The sequence below is a fragment of the Mastigoproctus giganteus genome, chromosome 5 (genome assembly GCF_048544385.1).
Source record: "Mastigoproctus giganteus isolate SK-2022 chromosome 5, ASM4854438v1, whole genome shotgun sequence".
In the NCBI taxonomy this organism is placed as follows: domain Eukaryota; kingdom Metazoa; phylum Arthropoda; class Arachnida; order Uropygi; family Thelyphonidae; genus Mastigoproctus; species Mastigoproctus giganteus.
In genome coordinates, this window is record NC_143579.1 from 19,708,739 (window position 1) to 19,729,240 (window position 20,502).

Sequence of the window (20,502 nt, forward strand, 5' to 3'; positions counted from 1 at the left end):
GAACATCTCACCTACCATTTATAAAAAAAAGCTGGTTGGGAGTAGACGGCGAAGACTGAAGGCCGTCATAAAAGCAAAAGTTGTCAGCACAAAATATTAAATAACACAATAAAAGCTCGATTTTTTGTCTAAAGGCAGGTGTCCAGATATTAATAGTAGGGCAGTGTATATTAATTAATTAAATGAAAGATTCCTTGAGCGCTTCATACGCATTAACAAAATTTCAAGAAATTTTAACCAGACAAAAAAGCTTATATGAAACTATGTTCGTAAGAAAATTTCCTTTAGTATTAATTCCTCAAAAAGATTTCTTTCTGTGACAGGAGAATTCTGAAGCATCTTGCACTGAATACTAGGTGGGTTCAGCACAAGCTGAAAGGTGGCTGCCGCCGTATAACTAGAATAGGTTTCCAATGAGAGGTCGTTTCTAGTTCACATTATATCGACCTCATTGACTTATGTAGAATTGCATCCAAGGTACAATTGAACACTTTCAGCCGCTATATCCAGCTCAACTGTATCGTCGGGTACGTGTGAAGAGAAACTACCCAAACAAAAAGGCTGAATTGGACGCCCCTTTGAAGGCCTAATATTTGAAATATTGGAGGACATTTACATAAGATGGAGAATGTTAACATTACCATTAGTAAAGGCATATATCCTTGAATTTATTTTCGCTATCAACTTCTACAACGACAGATGGAAGACTGTTCCAGCAATCAACCACCCGCTGGCAAATGGCAAATTTCTCTACAACTATTCTACAACTGTCTTTCCTCAATTTGAATTTATGCCCCTTCAGGTTCATAATCTGAGCAAGCGGAAGAATCCCATCAGAATTCAGCGTGCTCAACCCATTCAAGGCCGTGTACACCTCAATCAGATCACCTCGCAGGTGCCTACTCTCCAGATGCTGCAATTTGCAGAACTTAAAAGCCTTTCTTGTTGCCCCTCTCTGTACACACTCAATCAACTCTACATTCTTCTAAAAATGAGCCATCCAGACCTGAACGCAGTACTCCAGGCATGGCCTGACCATTGCCTTATGCAAAGGCATAATCACCTCCTTTTCCCTACTAGCAAAATTCCTGTATATCATTGACAATTCCTCATGACTTGCTCTGGCAGCCTGTCTGGACCTCTCAGAAAACTTCATATCCATTTGCTTCATGGTTATAGCTGTCATAAAGACTAAAGGTTACAGCAAACGCTTTATTAGGTTTCTTTATTAGGCTATTTATAGACTTGTAGGTATGCGGATGTTAATAGCTGGGTTGTGTATAATTGATTACACGTCCCGTCTTCTCTATAACAAATCTAATAAATATTGAAAGAGCAACAAGTATATCTCTTTAAAAATGAAGCAGTGATTATCTTTGGATAAAAGAATAGCGTTGCTTCTCGTAATTGGATAAAGGGACTCGAAATCACCCCTAATTCATATTTTTTTATAAATATTGTGTCTGTAATATAATTTTACAAGGAGAGCAGCGCTTTCTTAATTCAATATAGTGAACAGAAGCCCTTCTCTAGATTTAAAACATTATATTCTCTTTCTCTCTCTCTGAGACACATTGGTTGCATATTTAATTAAAGTAGCCTCGTGTAGATTCCAGTTTTTTTATTAACTTTTAAAACTCTCTAAGAAAACGAAGTTGTAATTAAGTTGACTTGCAACGTAAAGAAAATATGCACTTGTGCGCTACATATTCTAAATGATCTTTTACATCCGTGAAGTAGAGGGATAATGAAACAAGCAGTTGCTTCAACAGAGAAAGAAACTGCAGTTTGAGTTTGTGCAAAGCCGAGTTCCCATTTTAGGATATTTCATTAGCATCTCTTTGTTCCTAAAATTATCCTTGGCTTGGAGGCTGACATCCCAATTATGAAAAGACCTGAAAAACGTAGTACTCAGTCTTAAAGAATTAAAAGTCTAAACTTCCTTCCTACAAAACCGGAGGAATGGGATCCGAAGCCCCATGTATAAGTGAGATTTTTGATGTTCGCTGAGGGAATACAACGTTAATGAAGGAATTAGTTTAATAAATGATCTCCCACATATCCCAGTCATTCTCAAATGGATTCAGGTCTGGAGAAGTAGGCATCCAGGATAGATATTGGAAATCTTGGGAATGTTCCTCGAACCATTTAGGTACAGTTTTTGCATGGTGGACAGTTGCTTAAATCCTTAAATTTGAGCTTTGTAGAATTGAATGATGGGAAGATGTTTGCGTTGGTTAGCCGGTTAACCTCGTACTGCCAGCATCTTCTCAAAGACATTGCCATACCCTTAAATGTGACCACAGGATTCTTATATAAAAATGATTTACAAGTTCCAAGATGTAATTTCTTTTTCTATGCAATGTTTTTGCTCTTCCATGAGAAGATGAAGTTTGAGAAGTAAAAGATCAACATGAGAAGTAAAAGATCAACGGAAGGCGGCTGTGCTTTGGAGTCACTGGTCACAGTACATGGTCTACCAGTCTGATGGCCGTGCCTTTGTGTGGCGGATGCCCAAATGAAGTACCTGCTGGACTGTATCGTCCTGACAATAAAGTCTGGCGGAAGGAGCATGCTAGTCTGTGTTTCATGGTTTGGCCTTGGACCGTTGGCTTTTTTTTTTTTTTTTGGGCGAATCTATGAATGCTGTGGTCTGTCTAGACGCCCTAGACAATAATGCTTTAACTGCGTTGTGGCAAGAGTGCGCTTCATGTTATACTGATTGCCTTGTGAAGAACTGGTTTTAAGATATGAGAATCGAAAAGTCGGGTTGGCTGTCCAGAGCTCTGACCTCAATACTAATAGGGAACATCTAAGATGAATTGGATCTTCTGGTGTGTGTGTGTGTGAGGAAAGATTCCTCCCCGAATCAGAGCTCAACTGGTTGCCACTTTGAAGGCCGAATGACAGAAAATAGCGGAGGATATTTAAAAAAAAAGAAAAAAGGAAACTGGTGGAGAACGTTCTACGAAGACTCGTGGCTGTTATAAAAGCTGGACTAAAGTTTTCAGCAAACTTCATTATGTTTCCTGTAAATAACGTTTATTTGTAGATACGCAGGTGTCCGGATATTTATGGTAGGGCAGTGTAGTTCAATCACATATAAACCGTTTTATTAGGCGCATATGTACTTGGCTATGTCCGTTTCTCCGAATGTAATAACCAGTCTCCCAGTAGATTGATTTCATGAAATTTTATGTTTAACGCAGAAAGATTTGTCGAACTCTCTCAAATTCAGTATAAATTCAAATATAAATTCGGCAGCTTACCATACACATTTCGAATTATATTTCAGAATGATTGAGAATATTATTTATGAAGTGATACGAAAATTTTAAGATTAACAGAGACTGGAAAATGCTGTAGGTTTAAGAAACTCTCTCTTTCAGCTGTAAACGGAATCTATCATTTCGTATAACGCTTCAGTATAACACACACACACGCACACGGGGTGCATAGCAAAATAAAATATGGTTTATGGAGCATTTATGCAGCTGTGTACTGTATCCGTTGTTTCGGTATTTTTTTCTCTCTTTCAGCAACTTTGGTGATTTTTTATTTTCTGTTTTATAAGCTCAGAGTCAGAGAAGTGCAGCAGCGTTTTACTGAGATTCTTTATGGCATGGACATGAATTTCGAGCACCGAAAGTTACGATGAAGGAAAAGTGGTAAACGAAAACACAGATTGCGAATCACGAATTCCACGAGAAATGCAACCGAAAGAGGGAATAGAACAAGGTGGGGATGGATTTTAAGAGACAGTTGTTCGACCTAGTCTTGAAACAGATATAAAAAGGCAGACAGCAGAAACTTAACGACTATGAGACAGAGAGTGAGGGGTCTTTGTAAGAGACGGGTTATTAATTAACCTGACCGCTTTCTTTTGAATGGTGTCTAGAAACTTGACGAAAGTTCTGGTGGCACCACCGATGTTACAAAAACCGGTAACAATATTCCACGGAAGGGCGAATTTGGGATTTGTACAAAGCGAGTAGATAGATACATGGGATCTTGTCTCGAAATGTGAGTGTCATCAAAGATTATGATGGAAACAGCAGGCGTTGTTTTGAGAGAAATAAGACAGAACTGGGTTTTATACTGATGCTGTGCAACTAAAATTTCATTACCCCATTGGAGAACTACATGACCATCGGAATTTAAGGAAACAGCGAAGAATATTCGAGAAAATGCAACTGTCTGCTTAGAGAAAAATTTAATTAACTGGAATGGTTTGCTATCATCGGCAACAACTTGGAGAGATTTTCTAGTCAGTGGAAAAAGGTCATTAATACAGGAGAAAACAAGTGAGTGAAAGAACTTGGATACACCGGCTTTAGTTAAGAAATTAGAAAAAAAGTATCTACCATCAACCACAGTGAGCGGTCGAAGAGAAAACTGGTTATTCAACTGCGAGAGCAGATGGCAATCCATAACTTGTTTAGAAGACCTTTGTAGCAACCACAAGTAAAACATTAGAAATGTCAAGAGCAACTGCGTCAGTCTCATCGAACTTTTTAATTGAATTTGTCCAAAGATTGGTAACATAATATAAGAACGGGAAGAAGGATACGGAATCCATACTGACGATAATTGAATATATGGAAGGTTTCGCGACAGTTTAGGACTTGAGATTTGATTGATCTCTCTATTAACTTTGAAAGAATGGATGCAAGTGCAATGAGATGATGAAGGTAGGATTTGTCACCTCGTTTGTGGAACTGGCTGGATATGAAGAAATTTCCAAGCAGAAAGGAAAAAAACACATATCCCACAGTAGAAGAAGAATGTGTAAAAAGGCGACAAAAAAAAGGGAATAAACTCAGCACAGGTTTTGAGAAGACGTGCTTGTGTTCAGATGACTTGTTCAATGCCTAATTCTACCAACTGTACTGCCCATGAGGACGATGCATATCTACTTAAAACATCAGACCATTTGAAGAGCGACGAAAAAAGCATGGAATGTAAAATGGCTGTAAATGAACGAGAACATTACAGACTGCAGTAATGGCACGCTAGCTGGAGCGTATGAAGTGGCAAAGAACTCAGAAGTGAGGCTGATAAAAAAGGTTTATTAAAATAAACTACCGAAGGCCAGCAAGGCAGGTAAAATGAAGTAAAGTACTCTTTGCTGCTTGCTCCTTACCGCACAACAGTTAATTACCGCCACTGTGAAAGCTAAACACGTTCACTAATTATGCAAATTAGCTTATTGATTAAAAAAGGTCAACGAAGTTGGAACGCAGCGAAAGATGATGGTTGCTGGCCTTCCCTCGATGCTACAATGCTACGCGCTGTTTGTAATTAGCACAAAGTTGCTGACCTTTTAATAGCCCCTTTCACACACCTTTTTTCGGTTAATAAGCGCTTAATTGCCCCTATAATGACATCTTTCTCTTTCTCACTTGAACGTCTCCCGGCAATAAGCCCTTAATCATCCCCGGATGTTAATAATCAGGTGTGTTTCTCCCTTATATAGAGACAGGTCATGATCGATACTTTGTTTACTGCTGCATTCATTCACTCGAGATTCTGCGGAGATATTTCAAAACAGATGGGCTGACAACGAGGGATACCATGCGTTTCATAGATTCAATTCCAATAAGAACTGGTGACTATGTCCATGAAGACAATTAACTCTCTGTTAACTGCATACCTTAATATTTTGGCAGAGCAGCGTGGTAGAAATCAGCATTCCTAGAGAATATAACAATTGGTATAAATCACACAGCCATAATACCTCAATGAGTTCTGAAAAGAGTACTCGGGTTGAGGTATTTTAAAGATCTTACAAACTATTTTAGAACTCAAGTTGATAGCTCGCAGAAATTTTAGATCCCAACACCACTGCTGTATTTCGAAATTATTTAGAGAAATATCACCTCAATATCGGTCAGGTTAGATCACAGAAAAGTTTTTATAAAACTTTTCTCTGATTTCGCTCATGAAATAAAAAAAAGTCGCTTTGTCCATCGATAATGCATAAAATATCTAAAATATTTTCGTTTTATAGGGTTTCAAGATTCATAAAATTTCTAAATCGCGTGTTGTCTTCATCATGTCCGTCCGTCCGTACGTATGTAATAACTCGACTCCCAGTAGATCCATATTCGTGAAATTTTATATTTGATTCTTTAAGAAAGATTTGTCTATCAATTCGAAATTTCATTAAAATCGGACCAAGAGAAATTCGGCAGTTATTATTTCTTCTTTCTTCGTCTTCATTTCATTGATTTCGTGACACCGCAGAGGATTAACGTTCTGGAACAGATACATAGAGACGCTCGAATTGACGTTCTTCTTTCAGAACAGCTGTAGCCACGTGATTAGTGTTCGCTACCGTCAGGGTAGTTAGTGGAGAGATAACGGAAATTCAGGCTTCTTACAATCACTATGTTTCGCCATAAAACAAACTTTTTCCTATCTTATCTCGGCTTTTGGTTTCTTCTCAGCTTCGTTAGAAGCGCCTTTCTCTTTTTCTTGTTTTTTTCTAAGAAGACAGCTAAGAAAATAAAAAAAAGATGCAGCTTTTTCCAAAAAGTTTCTCCGTTCCAACGCTGTCCACAGATTATTGAAGAAACGGATTTTGTAGAGTAAATTCAGTATTTTATGTTCTGAACAACGGCTTGCTGAGCTATTATATAGAATACTTAATTTTTTTTGTTTAAGGTGGTCTCTGGAGCAATTATTGGCCTACTTCCCCTTGGACATCGAGATTACTACCTCTGATGTTGGTGTTGACTCAGTGGAAAGATTGTGTGTAAGCTCGAGGAAGATATTTTGAGTGGTGTTTGAATATCGTGTTGCTGATTATGGTAAGCAAGAAATCGCGGTATTTCAGTACTTTATACACACTATGCCATCAAAAGTATTTGGAGAACAAGAGACGTTCGTACAAGGCTTTTAAAATAACACTTGACCTTATCAGCAACCATAACCAAATTTTTGAATCATCTTAAATCTTAATTACAAAATTCGGCCGAGATGCAAAATTAGGCCACAGCAAAGTCTAGGCATTCTCTTTGAGCATTATTCAAAAATTCACTCCATCCAAATTACAGGCCCTGACTAGAGGGACTGGAGGCTCTGGCATTTTCTTAATTTTCGTAAATTCTTTGTCTCCTCATTTGTCGATGTTCACTGCATGGACTACGTAATTCCCATCTAATGTCTCTAATTGCATCGGCATCGGTCGGAAATAGATATTCCATCGGTATTAAATATTTATTGAGTATAAGAAATTATAGAACATGTTTCTCCATAGTATTAAAATCAGATAGAGGTCTACATAATAGTTGAATTTCAAGTTTATTGTATAGAGAATAAACACTGATGAAATCAAGCAAGAATAGAAACCGGAATCAATCTTGCTCTGGCACGTCCATTCTTCTTTCAAATGAATGTAAACAAAAGTCTAAAGCTTCGCTGTGCACATGCGTGGGTTATTTGTATACACTGTGCTGCCACTTTATTAGGTGCACCTACCTAGTAGCGTGTTGAGCCTCCTTTAGCCTTCAGAACAGCCTGAATTCGTCTAGGCATGGTTTGAACAACAAGTTGAAGATGTTGTGCAGGAATGAAGAACCATGCAGATATAAGTGTGTCACGCAGTGCCTTGAGATTCGTGGAGGTGTAGGCCTGCAGCGACCAGCCCTTTCCCGCTCATCCCAAAGATGTTCAATAGGATTGAGATCCGCAGACTGAGCGGGCCACTGCAACAAAGAAAAGTCATTATCATGTTCCTGGAACCATTCCATAGTGATTCGGGCTTCGTGCACCATCGCATTATCCTGCTGGAAGTAACCATCTGACTGATGCTCTTGGTCAGCAACGATGTTTAGGTACGATGTGGCATTCAGACGTTAATATACAGGTATCAATGGACCCCACGTGTGCCAAGAAAACACTCCCAACACCATAACATTGCCCCCACCACCTTGCACAGTAGTCGTCAGTCATGACGGGTTCATGGATTCATGTTGTTTTCGCCAAATTCTGAGCCTTCCATCAACGTGATGAACCAGGAACTTCGAGTCGTCAGACCAAGCAACTGTTTTCCAATCCTCGATATTCCAGTGCTAGTGTTGCTGTGCTCACAGGAGGCATGCTCTCTTGTCCTTCTTTGATAACAAAGGTACGTCATGTGGTTATCAGCTGTTGTAGCCTATTCGCGACAAAGTGCGACTAGTGGTCCGTTGCGATATTTTATTCTGCGCACCAAGGTTGTATTGTGACGTGATGTGCAACATTGTGGCCCGTCTGTTTGCTTGCACAATTCTAGCCATCCTCCTCTGACCTCTCTCATCAACAAGCGATTTTCTTCCCCTGAAGTGCTGTTGAGAGGATGTTTTCTGTTCGTTGCACCATTCTCGATACACCCTTGAAACTGTGGTGCATGAAAAGTTCAGTAGAACTGCCGTTTCAGAGGCTTTGTCCAGCACGTCCTGCACCTACTGCCATGCTACGTTCGAAGTCCGTAGATCACTCCTTTTCCCCATTCTTGCTACGGTTTGTACGCTTAACTGATACTTGAAGGGTTGTTCTGCTGCATTTGTATCCACAACTGTGGTTATGTGACTTGAAACGTTGTGGGACAAACCATTTTTGTGCACAGCAGGGGTGTACCTAATAAAGTGGCAGCACAATGTATATCGCTATTGTATTTCGCTACTTAGATTTCGTTGTTAACTTCCACGGTGTAACTCGAGTTCTCTGTAAAGGGTACTCCTGGAGATATTAAAAGAATTTTTGCTGATTTGTTTGAACAGCGTGGGATCCGTTACTGATGTCCATATTATCTATCTTTGCATTCAAAGTGGCATAATCAGTGACGGAAATTTTAATCCATGTGGAATTTAGACCTATTAAGTTTTATATAGAATAATGGCTCTAAATATATGGGTGACAGTTTAAGTGTCCATCGATCTTAAGTGGTGCCTCGTGTACTAGACTTTTATATCTTCGTCCCTAACCTGTAATTTTTTTTTTTTTTTTTTTTTTTTTTTTATGAAAACCCCAAACACGAAAGGTATCAAAACCTATAGTACTTAGTACCGTGCATGGGTTGAAGGAGAAGTATGGAGAGAGGGGGATGCCGGAAACTTTGCTCTAGAGACTAAACATGGGTTTCACCACTTCAAGCCTCCAATAAGCAAAGTGGTGGTATTTCACCGGTTGATGAAAGTCATCTACCACCTACAAATATGTCCACAGGCTTTGGAGTAAGGAAATATTTTTCAGTTAAGACAATGCCTTCGATATGTAGTTAGGGATTAGGCATATTTTCCGTACTTAAAGTATCTTACGGAATTTTGGATGTATGGTCCCAAGTTCATCATTCAATAAAATAACAATTAATACCGATTTTAACCAGGATTTCGACAAAGATTGAGATGATCTTGCGCTTTTAAATATTTAAGTGGACTAGCAGCATTTTCCAAATATTTTCTGATGAGGAAGGACATGAGTTGAGTCATTGGACGAAGCATGAATTGAAAAGAACGATTTGAAGTGCCTTTAACGATCAACCTTTTTCTTCTTATACAGTGAGATGTCAAGCGCATTTGGATGCAGATCAGAAAATGAGCAGGTAGGCATAAATATTTTTAGTAATATGTTGGCTACTTATCGACCAGAGCTGTTTTTATCTATCAGGTTTCCGAACCTAGAGGACTGATACTTAATAGTGACCAACAGTGGTGAAAATTAATGGATTAGGTAGCCATAAATATTTTCTTTTCTTTTCTTTCACTTGGTAATCTAAAAGTAAACAGCTATTTCAATGAAAGTAACCAGATATCAAAAAACGCTGTTTATCCCGCAATGAACTGTCTACCACACCCTTGAAATCTCTATACCGCTGAAACACTTGGCACCTAGGGCACAGAGTTTTGCCGTAATGAACAACCATTAGATTATCGTAGAAATTCCGATCAGCTACACATTAATGATGTTTTTTTCATTTTTAATGACCAGCAATATCATTAATTACCGTTATATTCAACGTGACATTAATTTCTTTTCTTGCTACCAGATTGGAGAGTTTGCTAATGATTTACTTTTATTAATGTTTCATTGAACCTGAACAGAAATTCTTCACCATTTTAAGCATCACGCATTCAAATATGAGATTCGTTCTTTCAGGATTAAATATTAACATATAATTATTCCGGGTTGTAGTAATTTGGATGTTAAATATTAACCATTACTGTACCATTAGTTTCGTGCCTTAAAATCAAAATATTCCTTCCAGCTCTAAAGTAATTGGTTCCGGTAATTAATTCGACCCACAATTACCTATAGCTTTATACAGTACGCATCATCATTATTATAAATTAGCATTGGCTAAAAAAATTATAATCTACTTATGAAATTTTCCTGAAAATACTCCTATTACAAATAATGAACTGCAAGGTCTATTAATTTTAAAAATTGCAGCCAAGCTGGGTTTCGGAATTATTGTAATTAAGAGGAGAAAAGCAACTATAAATGCAGCCACAGAAATCATAATTGTAATTATACGGACATGGCAGCTCAGATAAAATTGCATCATTAACTTAAAGAAAATGATCTCCTTGGACACCTTGGATCTCCTTGGATATGCTAACAGTTCTAAATGCTCCATTTAGAACTGTTAGCATATCCAAGGAGAACACGTTTGTTAACGCATATAAAGCAATAAAAACTGACTGGGAGCACTTATAGGCTGGTTGATAACACACTTCTATAGATCAATGAGATCTATGTAAATACTTTACCTGTCGTTTTGAAAAGCTTTAGCAACATCAATTAAGAATTTTTATATGAGTTACACTACCTTACCATTAGTTTCCGGATACCTGCATACGACAGCCTCTAGTCTCCGTGGGACACTCTCCACCAGTGTTTTGTAAATGTCCTCCGATATTTTCCACCATGAAGTCCTCGATAGGACTGAGGTCAAGGCCATAGAGCTAGCCAGCCCACCTTTTCAACGCTGAAGTCCTCAAACTAGACTGCTCACCAAAATTAACCATAGAAACTCGTGCAGCTTGAGATGAAGCGAGACAAAATTTGGTATGGTGGCGTACCATAGAATGACGATGAAGTCAAGAGACAGCTGGAAACTTCAAACAGTTATAACCGACATTTACTTGGGTTGATCCCTTCAGTTCACGTATTCCACCATCTTAATTCCAATTGTTCACTATGGTGCAGAAGTTTGGTACTACCGCACCAAATAGAGATTCATCCAAGCCCATCTTGAACAGACACGCAGATCATCCTTCTCCTTATGAGCCGCATTTGCAGAACAACCTCTACTGCAGCTCTCCAAGAACTCACTGGTAAGCTTGCCTTAGATCTTCATGCCATTTTCCAGGGTTTAATTTACTGTGTTCGCAAGAATCAAGTTGCCTCTTTCCTTGTATTCATACTCAGGTAGACACCGACATCAAAGAAAAGTGAAAAACCTATTTGGGCCGAACTAATCTCCACTTGGCAGACTTGTTGGTCAACTGGGGACAAGGGTCACATTACCAGGAACTTTCTTCCCTTAGTCTCATCGATTGATAAGAAGTGCCTTCAATGGTTTACACCAAATCAGAGACATCGTATCTCTTAACTGGACATGGCTCCATCAAGAAAAAGGCTGCATGATCTGGGCCTTTCTGTAAATGATCAATGTTTTTGTAGAGAAACTGAAGACTGGGAACACTTAATCTTTTTTTGCACTTGATCTACCTTGATCTCCGGCAACAACTACTCACAGATCTTAACCTGACTACCGTTCAACCTGTTAGTGTACTAATCAATTCCAAATAAGTCTTCACAGCTTTTTTCTACATTTGCTACTTCTCTCTTCAAGCGAAGACGCCTTATCCTGGCATCAACTCCTTCACAAACCATCCAACAACCAGCTCCCAGTCACTTATATAGTTCCAGCCTGCTTCTCTTAGTCATCACTTGTGTTCCCATTCTCTTCTCTACTCCTTGCTGACCTGAACATATCATTCTGATCCAGATGGTATTTAAGTGAAAACCTTGGCAAAATGCAAACTCGGACCGTCTCTCCCGTAGTCTGGTGACGACGAGCTCTCTGTCGTGGTATTTTTATGATGTCATGCTAAACCTTTCTGGAGTTAGGATTGATCCTTGCCATGTGGGTTTCATATAGCACTTCTATGGGACTTTTTTCTTTTTTTAACTAATTTGTGCCCCACCTTCCTTTACTATTTCCTTTCTTACTCCTTCCAATTTTTTTTTTTTTTTTTTGCTCTCTGTCAGGAAGCTCAGGCGACCTGGGCAGCCTGGCTCACCTCCCACTGGTGGTGGCGGGTAATATGGGTTCCACTAAGGGTTCTGCGGCCAAGTAGTCAGAGACACAACAACAGAACATAACACCATTCTGACACAAACCAGACACTACACTTTTTCAAGTTCGCATACAAATAGAAGTACCTATATATAAATAAAGAGATAATGGAAAGAACTTAAAGATTATCCCGTAAAGGATAACTGCTAACAATAAAAAGAAAACCAAAAAAAAAAAAAGACCTAAGTAAACATTAAAATACGAATGCATTATGATGTAAATCTAGATGCAGGCCTGTAAGAAGAATTGAAATCAAATTCTAATATAAATATGTGGGAAAAACCATATTTTGCAGGCAAAGAATTTACTTTCTATTCTAGCAGCCTGTGGATAATATTGTCAATGTTTCCCCTGCTGTACGTTAACTAACTTTTTAACAAAAGCCGGAATATCTCTAGGTTTCGCTTGACCAATTTTTAATGGGAGCTGCAGTTAGCCAATCACAGTAAATACAGTTCTTCTCAGTGAACTATTCTGAGCCTCACCTGAATCTTTAATTTTACTATTATCTTTGAGGCCGTTAAAAATGACATGTTTTTGCCATTCCTCAATACCCTTGTCCAAATTAATTTGTAGAAGCAATATGGTCTTATTCACTAATGCTCATAAAACACAATAACAACAATAACAACGATAACCGCATGCTTCCATTGGTTCGACATTGTTTAGTTTCGGGATCGTAGTGATGGATCCGAGTTTCATCCATGGTAACTAGCTGTGAAAACATTCCTCTTGCTTTTCCTGACTTATCAACCATATTTCATGTGCACATTTTCCCTTTCTTTCTCCTGCTAAGGGGTCAGAAACCTTAGAACCCATATAACAGATAGCGCTCATATGCAACTGTTGATGGATGATGTTCTCTACAGATCCTACACTAATTTGGAGCTCTGCAACTAGTTCTTTGACGCTAATAGGTCTATCTTTGAGGATTGCTGCTTCAATTTTTTCAACACTCTTCTCTTATATCAGTTGCTGAGCGTCCTGGGATTTCTTCATCATGTACTGAGGTTCTTCTACATTTCAATTGTTTATACCAATGTGCAACAACACCGTAACCTGCACAGTCTTCTCCACAAACAGTGACCATTTCTTTGTGGATTGTTTTATTTGTTTTCCCTTGCGGAAAGAGAACCAAGTCACTGATCATTCCACTTTACTATTGCGACCTTTCATTTCATTCAACACTGCAAAGAAAAAAAAAAGAATTGTCAGAACGGAACTAAAATTTGAGAGGTTGCTATAGAAATTTCATGGTACCAAACGAAAAAAAAATTCATCTCTCTGTCAAATATACACTACCCTACCATTAATATCTGGACACCTGCCGTTAGAAAAAAAAAAGAGATTTTATTGTGTCATTTAATATTTTGTGCTGAAACCTTTTGCTTTTATGATGGCCTCCAATCATCGTGGCATACTCTCAACCAGATTTTTATAAATGTCAGATGATATGTTCCTCTGCTCGGCCTTTGACGCAGCCACCAGTTCGGACATGTTCTTTGGGCGATTTCGACGTGCACGTACCGGATGATCCAATACATCCAAAAGATACTCACCACTCCGGGATGGCCAATCCAACTTTCCCACACCCGTGTTCTCAAACCACTCTGTTACGACCCGAGCAGTATGGCATAGCGGGTTGTCTTGCTGATACAGGTATAGGCCTACCCCGAAGTATTGCCATAATGTTGGAAGTGCATAATTGTCATTTGTATTGCACAACATTCATGGTTTTGTCGATAACGACTAATGGGCCGAAGTCAAACTATGAAAAGCATCCCGGTACCACGACACTGTCTCCACCAAACTTCATTGTTGGAGGGATACAATCAGGAAGGAACTGTTCCCCTGGCATTCGCCACACCCAGTAACGGCCATCAGACTCATTAGTGCGAACCTTGACTCGTCTGTCCAGAGGATTGTTTTCCACTGCTCTACAGTCAAGGATTCGCGCTCTTTACACCATGTTAATCGGCGTCTAACATTTGTTGAGGTGATCAATGGCTTGTGAACAGCTGCACGACCATTGTAACCCATATCATGAAGTTTCCTTCGTATTGTACTAGTACTGATATTAGTCGCAATACTCTCACAGAGGGTTTATGTGACTTGAGACAATAGCAAATTACGATTTGGCACAGAGTTCTTCGCAGAATTCTCTTGTCCTGTTCTGTTAATTTTCGGGTTTACCAGGTTGTTTTTTGGCAGATTAAATCTCATTCCTCTGTCATTTTCATATGATGTCACTAACCGTTAACCTAGGGATCCCCAGAGTGACTGCGATGTTTCGTATAGAAGGCTTGCTTATGTGGCATCCTACTATCATTCCACGTTTGAAGTCTGTTAATTCTGTTAAACGTGTCATCTTGCATGCCCACTTTTGCAATTGTCTGTTCGATGTCCAGTATGCATATTTATAGCAGGTTCTGTGACGTGTTGCATGCATAGGACCTGTTTCCCCATCCATGGAGGGATAATTTGTCATTTGTCATTTGAGGGAGCTTCCAATCCAAGTGGCCTCCCGTGTTTTCACTCATATTCGACTTGGTTTCCATTCGTATTTTCTTCTCTACCAATCAGTAGGTAATTTTAACTGAAAATACAAGACCACCTGGTCAATCGAAATCATAAACAATTAATAATCTCGACCATTTGGCCTCGCGGTGGGAACGGGACCATTAAACACCCCCACCACGAGGAGGTAGGTCGCTACTACCAGCCGGGCATAGGCGAGTCAGTGATGAATTGGCCCTACTCTATTATAAGCGTATTTTGTAAACTCAACAAAGTAACAAAAAATATTTTTATCAGCGCTTTCTGCGGGTGTAACACTGAGAAACTTGAAACTATTGAAGGCATTCTAAGAAAACTGTATTCGGAAAATAGCTCGCTAAGGGAACGTCTGAGCCAGCTCGAAGATTATCAGCGAAAGTCCTTGAGCCTACTACAAGGTCTCTTGCCCGTGAACACTAGGCTCCCTTGTCCGGGCCCACTGGAACGCCCATCTCCCACACCTGAGTCATTCCTACTACCCGAAACGGATATAGTTACTCTCTCTAAAGACAGCGCCTATAGCGCCATGCTAAAATCAACGAAAAGGAGCTCTGACAATGCAGGCATGAATGGAGCACAGCAAGGCCAGATGCCCGGACCTCAACCTCAACCGCCGCAAGCAGCCCCACGCCAACGGTTTTCCAGAAACAGCAAAACCACCTTGATTGGCACGAGAGTAGTTAACACTAGCCTCAGAATACGAGATCGCCAAGCCACCAGCAATACTCATGCAAATATATTCATTAGCAGGCTGGATCCGTTGACAAAAGTTGAAGAAATTCAGGCACTGTTGATGGAACTAGGCATACCCGGTAAGCCTTTCAAAATCAATACCAAGCATCCGTCTTATGCTTCCTTTAGGATTCAGATTGATGGGCCTAATTACCAACAATACCTGAATGCCGAATACTGGCCCAGAGGGCTGTTGGTAATGCCGTACTATGGGACACTAAAGACCAAGAACTTATCAAGCCCGAACCCCATTCCACAACAAGGCATAACTACAACAGCATAGCTACCTGTCCTCTCTAGCGGAGTCTCCCAAATTATATCCGAGAGCGAGTGCAACTTACGGATGTCTAACGTGGAGATGACGAGCGAACATCGGACCGATCGCATTCCAGTCAGAATATCCAGTAAGAGGGCTCATCGAACTCGACATCGATCCCGGGATGAGATTTCAGATCATTATGTGAAAAGCAAATACGGTTCCAAGAGTAATCTCATCATAGTACAACCTTCTGTCGAAATAAAAATTCGATGCTTCCTACAAAACATCAGGAGTGTCAAAAACAAATTAGATGGCCTACTTGATTTGCTTTCCTGCTCAGACTACGACTTCGTCATTCTGATTGAAACCTGGCTCAGAGATGAAATGGAAATTTCCGCCTTCACCTCAAATCTTGGCTATCACACGCTGGCTGCTAATAGAATTGGGAGACGTGGTGGCGGTGTTGCAATCTGTCAAAGGAGTTCACTACCCCTGATTAAGGCATACACTTATCCAGGAAGTGACATAGAAGCTGTTCTTGGAATCTACCGAATTGCTGGTTTGCCGATCTCTGTGTGTGCCGTGTATTTACCCCCACCAGTTTCTGAGGATTCTGTCCTTAATCTGACAGCATGGCTGTCATCCACAACCAATCATCGGCAAAAGCTCATCATCCTCGGAGACTTTAACCTTCCACTGCCAGCCACAAAGAAGCTCCTAGATACTCTGTCATCGAACATGTCGGATATGGGCATTGGTCTTATTCATGTTCCTCCCTCACACGGCGATGCCACCCTGCAGCGCATCTTCTCAAACTGTTTAGTAAAGGAAACCCTGACCATAACTGAGAACTTCCTCCCGTCCGATCATGTTCCGATTGCTGCGATGATATCTATGCAGGCACCTAAGGATGAACGTAGAAAACTACAAACTACAAACACTGTCAGGAGAATATACAATCCCAAATACATCAACATTGGAAAAGTTACTACCCTTTTCCAACTTTACCCATGGAACATACTGGCTGAGCTTAACATAAATGAGGCTGCCTACTGGCTTTCGAGATGGATGGAATTCATTACAAGGTCTGCAATGTCCAAAACTTGCATCCTAAGTCCCCACTCAAAGCCATGGTGGAATGACTTCCTGACCAAGGCCTTTAGGGAAAAACAGGCAGCCCATGCCTCTTACAAGAAGTCGCCTTCACAAGAGTCATACACCAAATTTTCCAATGCAAGGGTGGATTTCCAGAAGAGGAAACAATTTTCTATTGACAATTTCATGAATGGCCGGCTATCCAGGGAAAAACGTGTGTGGTCCACTAGTCATAGTTGCACCCCTCTATCTTTTGATGTCCAGGAATGGTGTGAGCATGTGCTCCGTATTAAGCGAGATCACCGTGAGTCCGAAGCATATCCTTGGAACGAAGCGTTGAACATTTCTTCACCTACTAGTAATACAGAAATTTCCGAAGAACAACTAATAAAAATAATAAATTCTCTACCTGACAAGTCCACCATAGGAATTGACGCAATACCTCTTTTTAGTCTAAAAATCGCTTCTTATTTCATCAGCAAAGAGCTCACTCAACTCTACAACAAAGTTCTCAAATTTGCACAGGTACCTTCAAGCTGGTTATCATACAGAGTCGTGGCAGTTCCGAAAAAGCCTCATGCGAAAAGACCGGCTGACTTCAGGCCAATATCAATTGCCTCTCCCTTCCTGAAATGCCTCGAGAAGTGCATCTATAATGATGTAGCACTCGCAATCTTTGCGCATAGGCCAGAACATACCCATTATGCCATGCCTAATAGATCTACCGTAACCTGCCTACAGTCATTATCACAGAAAATACTTCAGGCCTGGAATGACAACGAAGATCTTCACACCATTTTTCTGGACATGAAAGCTGCTTTCGACTCAGTCCAGATAACACCCCTTCTTGCCTTACTTGAAAGATTCTACGGGATATCCGGAAATATGCTCGAGATCCTCAATAATTTGCTATCTAGGAGAATGCTTCACTTCAAAGGTGATGGCGTTTAAGTCACTAAAAGCGTCGAAGTCGGGATTCCACAAGGTAGTTGTCTCTCAGCCTTGTTATTTGCAGCAATATTCGTTCCACTAATGGATCAAATTCCAGCCTTCCTATCGTATGCTGATGATATTGTTTGCTACTTGCCATGCAAACGCCATGTTGGTGATGCACAAGAAAGACAAACCGCCTCTGAATCTGTAAACAGCTACCTAAATACATTCTATAAGTATGCTAAATTTTTTGGCCTGTCAGTCAATCCAGAGAAGTCAAACTATCTCATCCTTACGCCAAGTCGGATGACTTCTACTGATACTGCATCTTCTCTACTTCCGGAATTGGCAGGAAAGGTCCTGACGCCCACAGACAGCGTCAAATTCCTAGGAGTAATCCTTGATGCCAACCTCACATATAAAAAACAAATCCAAGCACAGTATTCCAAAGCCCTAAGAGCGTTCTGGGGAATGAAAATTGATCTGTGCAAAACGCACAATAAGAAAATAATCAAGAAGTACCTTGCAACTTACTTCTGTAGTGTGCTCTCCTATGCCGTGGAGGTCTGGTCGGCGGCACCACCCACCAGCCTCAGGAAACTATGGGGCCTCGAATTCTGGGTGCTGAAGTGGGCCAACTTGTGGTCGCACCAGAACTACACAACATCTAAATCTATTCTCTGTTGCAACCTGCAATATACGCCCATCGTCCACAGAGCCCATGTGCTAAAAATAAAGTCATTCCTTCATCTGTGCTCAGCTAAGCAGGATCACATCAACATCTGGAACACGGTTGGTTGGCGTTTGCCAGGCAGACATCTCCGTAGTACCCCCTCCCTGTGCTCAAGGCTCCAGCGGTTACAGAATTTCAGGAGACACTTCCCTAATGTGACTCTGGACACTCTCAACTCGCTCAACATCGACATCGACCTGTGGACTATAGACAAGGCATATCGCGATGGCATCTGGGCCCATCTTGCTGTTTGTAAAGGACATTTATGTAAGTGCCGATCTTAGTAAGTTAACCGATGTCATTTCATGTTCTGCTCAACTTGTACTCCGTTTTCGCTGTAATTACTACTTCATTCATTTTACATTCTGTTTATCATCTTTGCTTTGATCTATTAATTATTATATAGTTATTATTATTGTTATTATTATATATACATATATATATATTTTTTTTTTTTTTTTTTTTTATATAAAACAAAATCACTTGTATAAACAACAAATTGTAAGATTCCTCTGGATTTCTGTGTACGGAATCATTATTGTATAAAATTTATGTTAATAAAGAATCTTATTATTATTATTAAACAATTGTACCAGATTGTTTTCTGTCAGAGCGAGCGTCACTCTCTCCAGTCTCGCTCTAAGGTCCTCATACTCGGACACTCGAGCAACATGTGGAGGCCAGTCTCCGGCTCCCCACAAGCACAAAACTCCGTCGGTGACAACTCCAACCGAAACAATCTTGATTTCAGGCCATGTCCAGAGATAACAGCACACGCCCTAAGCCCAAATTGGAGCCAGGAACGTCTTTCCCGGCTCACTACTTGAACCGAAGGCATGAAGGCGAACAAATGTCGACCCTTCTCAGGATTGGTCCACTACATTTTCCAGATAGCACCCAATTCATCACTGACTCGCCTTTGTTCAGATGACAAGTCGAGCATTGCCGCAGCCTGCTCCACCGTGCACGACCTGACGCCAAAAATCTGTCTAGAGATTCCTATCTTAGGGGCATATCGCAAGGCATACTCTCCCGGACACCCATCCATGGAGGGTCATTTGTCATTTGTCATTTGAGTGAGCTTCCTTCCAAGTCGCCTCCTGGATTCTCATCTATATGCGACTTGTTTCTCATTCGTGTTTTATTCTACCATTTTAGTAGGTTTAATTTCTAGAAAAAACACAAAGACCACTATAGGTCAACCCATAACAACAAACTTGTTAGTTGTTAGTTTATAAAAAAAATTGACCATTGAGCCTCGCGGTGGGAATGGTCTATCACACCCACCACGAGTTTCCGTCCCCACCACGAGGAGGTAGGTCTCTACAATCTAGTTTCTAGGCATTGCCTTACTTCTTGTATACGCTATCTTAACAAATTCCAAGAAGCGCACAAAGGCACTCCTACTCACAAACAATTCCTTTAAATTACTTTCTGATAGAGCGAGCGTCCCTCGCTCCAATCGAAACCTTATTTCCGCATAATATAGACAATGGAGCACCATATGCAACCCTGTTCCATGGAGGGGTGTCCGAATATTAATGGTAGGACAGTGTACTTCTGGATGAATACAGAACTGTTTTGTACGTCCCCTCTCGGAGAATGAGCTACAGCCAGCCAAAATCCTGTCACGGATCAATCCTAAGGACCGCTTGTTAAACTTTTCTCCTTGCTTTTTTAACCCTATATTTCTAGTCACTGGAACAGCCTTTCTTCTTATATATTTCCAGAAAAATTACAATTTACAGAAATTAATAACTAATGTCAATGAAGTCCCTTGACAATTTCCAATCCATCTATGTACTTGCGGACTTCAGATTCCATTAGGTCTTTATTTACGATTAT